We start from the raw sequence: 12,289 nt of genomic DNA on the forward strand, positions 1-12,289 counted from the left end.
AACATGAAAGTGGGACTGCTTAAATTTGATTACTGTGTTTAATGAAGTGTCACATTTATTTACAAGATGACATGATGAATCACATTACATTTATTATAAATCAACTTATAAGAATGGACAAATGGTTCAATAAAGCAATGGATTTACAAATCTAAGATGAACGCATTTGGGTTCCTTGTCATATTTCCCTTTAAAAAAAAAAAAAAAAAAGGCAGTGCACTATTTACTTTAGCCCAGGAGCTAAATTGGCAATTTGCTTAAAAAGAGAGAGTGAGAGAGAGAAGAGAGGGTTCGCATTTCATTTCATACTATACTTTCTGTCTCACTGACCAAAAATGTCAGATCATTCACATGGGCAAATCCAATCCACCTCAACATGTTCATTAACCTTAGAGCCATACATATGTGTTATTTCTGTCCTCTTCTAATGCAGTTGTGTCCCACCCTGAGCAGAAGACCTGTCCCACATCTGCACCAGATACAATATCTCCTGCCAAAAATTGTTTTGCCCATATCCTTCCTTTGCCTGTATGCTGGGCCTTAAACTGGGGTTCAAATTACCCCCAAGAGCATCAGTCCTAAGATTAAAATAAAATTGTATTTGCTTGCCTTTTGGCACTTTCATCGCCTTGCCTTGTGTGACAACAGTGACGTGAGTTGCCCAAAGCCTGAAGAAAATCAAAAAGTAAATAAGCATCCATCCAACCCTCCCCTTCTCTCCTCGGCCTTGGAGTCTTCATTAAAACAGTCTTAGTTCACTTCCATATGAAGGAAATTGGCTCATTTGTGTGCTGTACTCTCTCTCCCTCTCTCTCTGCCTGACTTGCAAAGGAATTTGTTTGAAACATTTTTTTTCAGCGCATTTCTGTTTATTTGTGTTTGCCCTGCAGAAATGCTAATGCAGGTTCATTGCATTAAACAGGCCTGATAACGTCTGAGTGCACTCACATATGTGTAGGCTGAAAAACAGCCACATCCCGGGGAGGAGAGGGGATGAGGAGGACGTGGGTGTGTTTTGGGGTGTGTGGACGCCTTGTTGCGGGGGCGGGGGGAGGCTTCCAAGTGGTTGAGCTCAGGTTTTCGTGCTACATCTGCATTTTGCCCTGTTTGAGTGACAGGTGTACATGGATGCCACATCGGCTGCCAATATGTTATGAGACCATGGTAACAATCGCTCATCTCTGGGGAGCTATGCTGCCTCGTTCCTCACTATCAGACATGAAAGAAATAATTTCAGGTGCCAGAAAAGGAACTGTGATAAAAGAAAACATTTCGGCTTTCATGGCACTGGAGTTTGCCCTGAGGCAACAGCTTTGATAAAAAAAAGTGTCTCTTTCTTTACATTCACAATTAATCCATGATTATCTACAAGCAATCCTTTGGCCTATAGGATGCTGACAGAAAAGTTGTTTTTCTTTTTTTTTTTTAATTCCTTGTACACTTCACCTTTGTTTTTTCCTGCTACATGTACCTATTGTATCACACAGATCTTCAAACCCTGCTAAAGGTAGAGACAGCTTCCCACCCCCACTTTAGGATGTCATGTAGATATCAGACATATCTGTGTAGAATAGCTATTGTTAGCTGAAGTATTAACATATAATGTTTCTTCAGTTGTATATTTAAGAAAAATATGAAAGTGGGCTATTATACCACAAGGAAAGGTGAACCAATCCATTTATTCTGCAGTGTTCTGCGTCATCAGTCAAAAGAAAATTTCGGCATATTTTTAAGAGCAAAACAATGAGCTTCATTCAGGAGGCAATATTATTCCTCTCTGCATGAGTTCACTTTCACTTGATATTGGTTGGATCCAGCGTTCATTGTGTCCATCTGATATCGATACGACCATGCTTCACTATTGAGGTCAGGTCCCACCCAAGGGACATGCAGGGTCACTGTGTAAAACAAATAGCACTGGAGTTTTGACCCAGGTAACCTCAGTCTTTCCTTGGGCGTCCATGAGCACTGGGGGTACACAGCCTCCTCCACAAGGAGCTCTTCACTGATCAGCCCTGTAAGGGAGACTTACAGCCCCATCACCCAGCAGTAATTCCTCACCTACCAGTCTGGGCAACTTGCACCCATAAAGGGAGAGAGGGTCTCTGGGGTGCCCAAGACACAGATGCCTCTGCGCAAGTACACGTATACATGCATACATATATGTATAGCTGGGCTAAGCACGGCTCCTCTGCTTGCAGATGGCAGCATGGCACAGCATCCCCCACCTCATCCTGGGGAGTGCCTGCACTTCCCAGACCATGCATATTCCTCAGGCACCCTGAGATGCAGCCTGGGGCTCCTTTTCAGGGCTTGTACAGGCAAGACTGTGCCTGATGTGAAGGAGGTCCAAAATCATGTAGGAAACGGCCGACCAGAAATTATTTTGGGCACACATCCTTGTGGTACAGGTCTAGTGCCTCCCCCTTCCCAGCCCTGGTCTCCCATGTCCCAGGCCACCCCTCTTTGCCCCTTGCTCCTGACATCAGCTGATGCATGATCCCACACAGGCCATGCCCATTTGTACCACCTCAGGGCCAGCAAAAAATAGGTCAGCAAAAAAACATTGGAAATAGAAAGTGTCTTGGGTGGCACTGCAGTCCCTCTTTGGGAGCACACAGAAAATTCATGTCTCCGGAGCTGACCCTCATGGCAAGGAGCCCGCAGAGCCATGGCGTGACACAGTGCTGTCCTCCTTGGTGAGGAAGCCTCCATATCATCTGAATTGTCTAGCAAATCTGCCAGTCATCTTACATACAAATACGGTAAATTATATACTCAAAAAATGTCCCCTTGATACTCCCTCAGAATACATCTTTATATGATAACCAGACTATATTAGCTTCTCTCTAATGACAACCATAGAAGCCATGAAATAAAAAAATACGGCTCAACGCACAGAGCGGTGCTTGTCCAACAAGTTGGGTGGCCTGGGACAAAACACTCCACAAAGAAAGTGTGGGGTTTTTTTTCCTAGGGTGTTTTATTTTTCTTTTTCTTCAACTCAGCAAAAAATCAGACTGACCAAGCCAGATCTGTAGGGATATTTAAATGCCTAATTGGTTATTCACCCTGATTAGGCACCCATTGTGGATCTAGCTTTATGCACATTCACTTGGACAAAGGGATAAAAATTTTACATATATACACCTTCACAGCTCTTTCTCTTAGTTTCCTTTCAGAAATGTGGCAATGTTTTGCCTTATCTGAAAACACGTATAAAGATCTCTGAGAAAAATACCAGGAATTGATTTAGAGAGAATGTTTAACATGACATAACTGTCACTAATACTGAGACTTTGGATTTCTCTTCTCATTCATCTTATTCATGGCTGACTTCTTGAGCCTCTCCAAGCCTTAAGATTCTATACTGGTGACTTTTAGATTGTAATAAAGTATGTTTGCTTCATGTTACTTATTTCAGGTCTTTTTAAGGGTACAATGACATAGCGTGTTTTCTCCTAGACCAGATTAACTTTGGCAAAAACTCTCTACCTACAGGGTCCAGTAATTAAGCAGTTTGTGCAAGAAAATGGAACAAAAAGCCAGAGAAATTACACAGGTCTGAACTCTTCAGCTACCACAGTTGTAGAAACTCTGTGTTTCTCTTTCCCATTTTTCTCCATTTAGGTCTATCTGTCCATATGGATGGATGTCTCTTTCTGTTTATCACCTTCTCTTTCTTTTTTTTTTTTGCTTCCCTCATCAACACGCATCATTGTCCAGTTTCCCGTTACTGTCTTCTGACTAACCCAACCAGCAATATTTTCAACAATGGGCTGATTAGTGGAAAGGAATAAAAACAGTCTGAAGGATAATAATAAACAGACCGGGGAGATGAAGGAATTATCAGGGAGCAAAGCCCTAACACGGTATTGCTAAGTTATGTACTCATTGCTCCCTTGCTCTAACAAGCAGCTGCATAAAGCCAGGTAGCTTTTCTTATCAAACAAAGCTAAGGGGGGAAAAAACAAAGCAAGGCTTCTGTGTGTATGTTGGTACGTGTTTCAGGGGAAAAAAAAATCAGGACATTGTGAGCAAACTGGCTCTGCAACGGATCGACAAGGGTTTATTATTCTGAGCAGCACTCAATCAAATGTGGCCCCTATGAACAGAGAGTAATGTTGGCGAATCATCCTGGGGGCTTTTTTTCTGTGTGTGAGTGGTATCCATCTGTCAGCTGTCAGTGCCAGTGAGAGATATACAGAGCTGTCACTTCTTGTCAGCCAGCATTTGTGAGGCCTTTTGCAGCTGCTACACAACACATACTGTCCTTATTGAAGGCCAGCAAGGAGTCTTGGAGAAGATTCTGCTGGGCAGGGTGAAAAGGGGAAGAGAGATGTCAGGACCACTCTAGGAGAACAGCCATGACCCATCAAAGATTTTTAACTTTAGTCTCAAAATCCTATTCTTTTTCTGAATATTAATGATAATAAAAGGCAGATGGAGAGCTGAGGTAGTGGCACAGCTATATGCTCTGCATTTAGAGATTCGAGGCAAGTCTTGCGCTCCCTTTGGTACCTTTGGAACCTATAATAATAAACATGGTGGGATGTGGGTGGTGATGCATTCCAAAGAGTCCAGTTCTGTATCCTGAATGAAATTAGAAAGAGGACAAATAGTTATTCCTCCAAGGAAAAAAAATCTCCATCCATCACTTCCCAGATACACACACACATATATATACACACAAGATAGATGTGCGTGTGTGAAAAACTTAGATGCGTACCCACACGTTTTAGAAGTGTTGGAGCTGCACTGGGCTTGTGCTGAATTTAGGGCTAAACCAAAACTCAAGTTCCAAGGCACGGAAATCTTGCCAACTGTTTTCTGAAAATCTTGGCTCCAAATGTTGAAAATCTCCTGAGATCAGCTGTTCTTCTAAGCTTTCCTCCACCATGGGCTGTATCAGAACCAGCTTCAGCAAATAAGAGTCCTTTTTGGTTTGTGATCTGCTGCAGATTTATAACATTGATAAGGACCAAAAGTTTTACGTCCAGCCTGTTTAAGCTCGCATATTATCAATCACAGATGGAACCGAAATACTGTTTTTAAATAAAGGATCCTGATTTCACAATATTATTGTAGAGTTGTAGAGTATTATAAATGTGTAGGTATGCCAAATTGTTTTGTGTCGTTTAAAAAAGAGTAATTGTTTAAATCTATAGAGAACATTTTGTTTTGCTTTATATGTTTACAGCTGCCTTCACAACAAAGCTGAATTAACATGGCCAAAGTGCAAGGCAGCAGGATTAGGAGAAATGAGTGCACATGGACCTGGGAAGTGCTAAATTCTACCCTTTGCTTTTCCACTGACTCTCCAAGTTGCCTCAAGCTGGCCGTGTCAATTCTCTACCTGTTTCCCATTTGGTGATACCATTTGATTACCACTCTTACAAGGGCACAGAGCTTATGAATCTTTCAACAAACCTTTGAGCTTCTAAAGATCTCTACAGGTGCAAAGCTCTCTTGAGTATATCACCAAACCTAGTTATGCGATTTTAGTTGTGGGTTCATAGTGCAAAGCTAAAGCTAGATATTTAGCCCTGGTTCTGCACCAACAATTTTGTAAGGGTAAAAGATCAAGTGATGTTAACAATTCTCAGAGTTCAGTGCATCTTTCGACATGAATAAGCCATCATTTAAGCATAAGATCTCATGCTAGAGAATTTTTTTTAGAAGTCTTCTTGCTTTCCTGATGAGGTCTTTTCAAGAAATTTAGAAATTCAGGGTTAAAAAATGCAATCAAGGGTATTGTAACAAGTTTGTAGAGTAAATCAACAAGGTCCTCTTCAGTGGCTAGGGTTTGTACATACTACATAATACCAATGGCATAATAACAATATCTATAATAAAATAGTTAGATAATAGTATTACATAAAAAATAGAAACAATTCTTTTTAATTATTTTATACGCTTCCTTTATGTTACACGCAAATGAAATTTAAAATCTTGTAGAATACTAAAAAACAGTCAGGCTGGAAAATTATATTGTTTAGTATTTTTTACTTGGGTGACCAGGTTTCTCAGGCAGACTGCTATTGTTACATCCAAGCAGCAAGTACTTCACTGATTCATTTTGTGCCTGTAGAATTTTTTTTATTTAAAAGATGCAAAAAAGATTTATAATTTAGCTCAGGGTTGCTTGAAAGCCTGCTCTGTTTGGTTACCAGTTTCAAACACATATGGTATAACTCATATTGCTGCAAGTAAAACAAGATTGACTGTTGAATGAGCATAACACTGTAATAGCAGAATGTCTGCATTTAGCCCTTTTAACTCAGATCTGCTCACAAGCCAAAATCAAATGGGAAACAATTAGTGCCTGTCAGAAAATTATTTCCCCTTTCCTTCTGAGAAAATCCAAAAATGCAAAAGCAAAAGAAATTTTTAGCTTAAAAGTATTAATTTTATTGTGGCAATGCTGTTCCATTGGCTCATGGGAATTGTAGTTCATATGCCTCATGCCTCAATTCCTTTTTAATGACTTAATCCTTTATTAGATTGTCTCTTGCCCTTAGTCTTCCCTGTTCCCTTCCATGAATAGTTTTGTTGTATCATGGAGGATCCCGCCATTTGTGTCCTAGAAGATACAGGAAACTCCATAAGAGGAAACCCATCTATAAATGACAGGAGTAGTTTGTGGCTCTCAACAACTTCTGGAAAGCCCTATGGCAAAATTCTAAATTTTGGGCAATTTTGTGATTTTTATGAGAAGTCACAGATACAATTCTCCTCTCTGAGTTCAAGTCTAAAGCTTATCATGCTGCAGACTATTAAGGCTCTGGATACTCCTGTCTAATTTCCTATTTAGAAGAAGAGCAGCTAAAATTCCGAGGATTGCCTCAGGAATAAATAAATGCCTTTAAATAAACTGTTTTGTGTGAATGATATAGAAACCATATTGTCAAACTGTGGTACACCTGAAAATGAGCCCTTCCTCATGAGCCCCCTGGAATTGTGCTGTATTATGGCCTTTGTCCACCAAAACACAATTTGCTGGATTACCACAGAGTACTTTAAAAGTATTATTCTTTCCTGGGGAAGAAGAAAAGTGCACTGTTTCAGATAGAGGTGGTGAGGGGAACATGGTAGACATTATTGTGATTAGAAAGAACAGTGGACCTTTATAAACTTATGTTATTTGGTTTTGAAAATGGCAAGCCTGAAGTAAATTGGGATTGAGACAGAGAAGCTTGTTTACAGCAACTTTCTGTCTAACATCAATTCTGGAAATTCTGGTGGACACAAAGACACTCCGGTTTTCCTGTGTTGCAATCAAAACAGCATGGTGGTCTCAGTCAAATATGGCTGCTATCTGTTTTTCTGTTAGTGATAGATTGACATATCCCATTCCTCTTTAAACCAGACTAGGAGGACACTGTACCCTTTTCAGTCCTTAAATGTTGTTTTAATTATCAAATTGTATGACTCTACCCCCTTGATATTTTGTGTAATTTTTAATTTGTTGTTGGGCATTTCCCCAGCCTGCCTACACTATCTATATGTAAAGAATTTTTTTTTTTATTTACTCTCCAGACTCTCCCTGATGCTCAGGTTTGTTTTCTGTCTCTGCTGATCCTGACTCCACTTTTCCCTTTGCATTCAGTTGGATTTCTCCCCTGGATTCCCAGTAGACAGACCAGTAGAAAGCATGGACAAAACCCACTTATGTAGGGCAGTAGACAGACATGGTGCAGACAAAAGACAGTCTCAAACAAGAGACACCTCATGACAGCAGCCATGGCTCTATGTTTAGACCACAAAGGCTCAGCTGTCAGGGAATCAAGCCACCTGGGCCCACCAGCCTTTGTAGATGTTTTTGGTGTCCCTGCTATTCCAGGCATGAGGAAAGGGTGGAAGTACATCTGGAGACTGGATACACTTTTGCACATCTCCTCATTTTCTGACTGGCAGAGCTGTTATAGGCTCAGCAAAATCAGACAACAGGGCTTAGCATGGCCAGGAGCAGAGTGTCAGGCCTGAAGAGTTCCTCTGGCCTTGGCACCCAGAGCTTCAGAGGATAGTGTGTTCCCCCTCAGTTCACCACTAAGCAACCTTCGGATACCTTTGGTGAAGACAGACTCAGGCAACTTGCAAGAAACCAGAGTAATACAACAATTTCAAGGTGTATAGAAGAAAACAAATAGGTCACTGAGAATGGAGGTAAAACCAGTATCATTAGGTAATAACAGAATCCCAACAAAAGAAATAAACTAAACTATTTAATCAGGAGATTGGGACCATCAACATCAGCTTTCTGCCACCCACAGTAGCAGTTTGGGTCTGCAGCCTCATCCAGGTAACACAAGTGGAGGAAGAACTGCCATGGGAGCTCAGTGAGGAGCAATCCTTGTGAAAAACTGTGGGGACAGCAGCAGATAATTACAGGACACAGACACAGAGCCAACATACATGTCTGTTTAACAGTGCCAGCAGCTGACAGAACCAATGCTTCTGGCAGCATTTTCCTGAAAGTGAGGTGTCACAGATTTCCTCATCACCTGCTGATAACCTTGGAAAAAACAGAGAAGATGTACCTTGTGGCTATCAGATGCCTTCAGAGGAGAAAAGGAGAACGTGCAATTGGAATTTGTCTCTAAAACGGAGTTGATGTGTGCCAAGTTATACAAGCACACACAATTTCGTGGGATTGACCCCAAGGAGCGGGAAAACCGGAAGAGTCTATGAACCATAGATAAGCACATCTATTTCAGACATCCCAAAACAGAAAACAGCAGGACCATTTGGACTGTATAGTGCCACCTATTATTCAGCATTTCTTAACTCTTGGCTTTGTAGGAGAGTTTCCAGTTGCTCAAAACATTAATAAACTTTACTCACAGTGGCTGACATTTTCCATACCTCAGGCTAAGTGCTTGCGGAATATTGCAGCCAAAATGTGGGTCAACTATTTCTAAGTATTAGGCAGTCGTGCTTATAGCTTGAGAATTGCCCAGCTTCTTCCTTTGCATTGTGGCCAAAAGGGTTGATGAGGCTTAAACACATGTGTGTGTCCGTCAGCTTGAGACTTGAATATGCGTTTGTGCCGTCTAGAATGTGATATTGATATAACACTTGATATTATGTGGCAGTTTAAAGGATTTCTTTGGCTTGAGTTTGAGAGTGACAAAGTCATCATTATTCAATGAAGGCCACACCAAGTTAGTCACAGGCCAACACCTCATCAACAATTTTGTTGATGCAACACTAAAGAGAGAGGCCCAAAAAACAGATTAAGGATTTTTTATGTACTGCCATATATGTAGTCTTGTATTTGCTCATTTTTGAAGCCAAATCGAATCACTGGTTATGGTCATATAGTTGTGGAAGGGAAAAATATTAGAATAAATTTGAAAATCCCCTCTAAATCATTGAAGATTGCTCTTCTATGCAGGAAAAATGTTTTGTGAAGTGAAGATCAGTGAATGAAAGGCTAAATGTTATAAGCATGTTGCAGTTATCAAGAAGCAACTATTAAAACCCAGGAAATTCGAACTTAAGGTTAAACTTAAAAGGAACTTGAAGCAGATGTTGGCCCATGACTTCAAGAAATAAGTGTTAGTAAGATTTATTGGGCCAAATTCATCAGATTAAAACCCAGTATAAACCAATGGAGTTTTAAAAGTTAGTGATAAGGAGCCACTGTTATGTTGGATAGATAAGAGAGTCTGATTTTTGTTTTTCTTGGGTTGTTCAAATAGACTAACTTAAGGTGGCTTGACTATCTTAATCAGTAGCTTTTATCACTGTAGAAATTTAGATTTCTTTTTTCCTTTCTTTTTCTGCCCATTTAAAATTATGGCTTTTGTCTTTCTTGATCTTAAGGTGTGCACAGCTTTGTTTTATCAATGTTTAGGCATTTTTTCTTGATTTAGTTTTCCCATTTTTTTTCCTTCCATTTTAAAATACTTTGTATTTTTATCTTTCCATGCTGTGAACGTGATACTATATGAAAGTCAAAGCAACATTCAGTCCTTTGTGTACAAACACTCACTTCCAGATCCTCTCCATTCATGGAGACCCATGCAGTTGTTCAGTTCCAGTAGAGAGTCCCATGGAAGTCATCCACACTTTTTGAGGTTCAAATCCATAGTCTGAGGTGCTTCCTCTTAGTGAATAGGAAGTAGGGAATAGGTGAATGCAGATTGACCAAAGCAAAGGGGAATTCTTGCCTACTGAGAGGCCATCTGAAGAGTCCCACTGAGTCTTTCATAACATTTTTGTCCTGATTTTTTTTCTTTTTCAAGAGTCTGAAGACAAACACAGACACACACACACACAAAAAGTGGGAAATAATATATACATATCAACTTAACTTCACTTGAAGTATATCTGAACAGCTGTCTCCCACATGAAGTGTTATTCTTCTTAGTGATTGACAAAAAGAGAAAGAAAAGCCAGTGGTATTAATGTATATAGCATTCTAGATTTTCCTGGCACTATAGCAGAACAAAGAAATAAAAAGGTGGTGCAAAAAAAAAGAAAAAAATTTGCCCCAAAGCAGGTTGTTTGCTTGCTAACAGAAGTGTCAGCAATTTTTCCTGACATAGACACTTTGAACAGAACAGAAGTAAAACCAGTGAAACACAGGACAAGAAAGATCAAAATGTGTCTATGTCCCCAGAATCTTCCTCTCTTTCCTTTACCAACAACCGCAGGATATGAATCACATGCACCGGGGCCACCAAGCCCTAACAGCTGATCTCTGCTTTGCTTGCCTGGGAAAGGAGACAACTCTCTTTTCAACTTTCTCTGTCGACATCTCACACGGGAAAGGAAAGCCATGCAAAAATCAAGTCAGAGCTCTCCCAGTGATGAAGCTTTCTTACAAAAAGCAAATGTTTTCCTTTGAATTATTACCATCTGACTTATTTCCATGTTGCAGCTGAAGGCCAGTAGTTTGCAAGTGCAAATACTTGGGGGGAGGAAGAAGGGGAGACGGATCATTTCCATTTTTGCCAGTGTGTAAATCTTGTTTTCCGCTAGCTGCAGTCACCCTGATGGACTTGGATTCAGTGAAGGCCCCACTGTTTCATGACATGAATATGATTTTGGAGTCAATAATGTAAATGTTTTCTTATATTCAGTGCAAACAAGGCTCAAGACCAAATAGTCTCATTTACTCTCAAGGTGATGTTTAAAATAGCCATTAGACTTGCATCTACCCAAAGCTCCAAGCCCCAAAATGCCCGCATGTGTGTGACTACTGCCTCGGTCTTTCCACTGAAAAAGCTGAGAACATATGTAAGTCTCCCTGGACTCATCAACTGTAATGCTTTTGGCACAGTTCTTCATCACCCCATCCTCTTCTGCCTATTTGTTTTTTCCATTTTCTGCCCATATCATCTGATCCTGTAAATACATGGAACTAACTACATTCTGTGATTAAAAACAGGAATACTTTCTCTTGCAGTAAGTAAAGTTAATCATGCTCAGAAATGGGCTCTTAATGCAGCATCCCAAATATCTTCCTAGAAAATGTCCTATGGGCCCTAATTATCTCTCTCCAAATAAAAAGGATTGAGTCCAGAGTTTTATATATCTGCTTAGTTTTCAACTGGATTTTGCTGGTGGTTTAAATAAGAATGCTCATTAGCATCTGTCAGCTGCCCAGACTTATTATTTCATTGCTCTGTGTTGATTTGACTTTATTAAGACCTATAAGCCTTGATCCTGCCTGAAAGATGGACTCCAGAGCAGATCTGCTGCAGCAGTTACAGTCATCTAAACAGGCTACATTAGTGACCACAATCGTGTGAAGTCTCCTGCCCTGCCCTGCAGAAGGTTTTCACCTGCAGATTTTTTTTCTTTCTTCTATCAGCTCAGTCCACAGCTTCTGACTGATAGAGCACAGTGCCGAAACATTCCCTTACCTCCAGCTTTTGATGGAAGCCATCTATTTCTTGCTTTAGCTTAAAAGGAAGAATGGATTCCTGGAATTTGGAAGAGTAGATTAGTATGTCTAACAATAAGACAAATCAAACAAATGAGGCGTATCTCTCTTCCCTCCTCACCCCTTCCTCCCTTCCTCCCATGTGAGAAATGCTAATATGCTGTGCAATGTAGGAGCAGTGTGGTACGTTCCTCACGTGCCCCGGAGCTGATGGTTGTTTGGGACTATGGTATAATTGCTTCTGGAGCTGCTCTCAGCATGGTGGCTTCAGCATTGCAGACATTGGTGTGGGAGAACGGGGAGAAAATATTCCTATGGCAGCCCATCTTCCTTTTCCAGCTTAGGGAGGAAATTCACAAATAGGTTTTGGTCATGGTTTTGTAATTCTTAAAT

Source organism: Charadrius vociferus, unplaced genomic scaffold, assembly GCF_000708025.1.
Source record: "Charadrius vociferus isolate BGI_N301 unplaced genomic scaffold, ASM70802v2 scaffold195, whole genome shotgun sequence".
In the NCBI taxonomy this organism is placed as follows: domain Eukaryota; kingdom Metazoa; phylum Chordata; class Aves; order Charadriiformes; family Charadriidae; genus Charadrius; species Charadrius vociferus.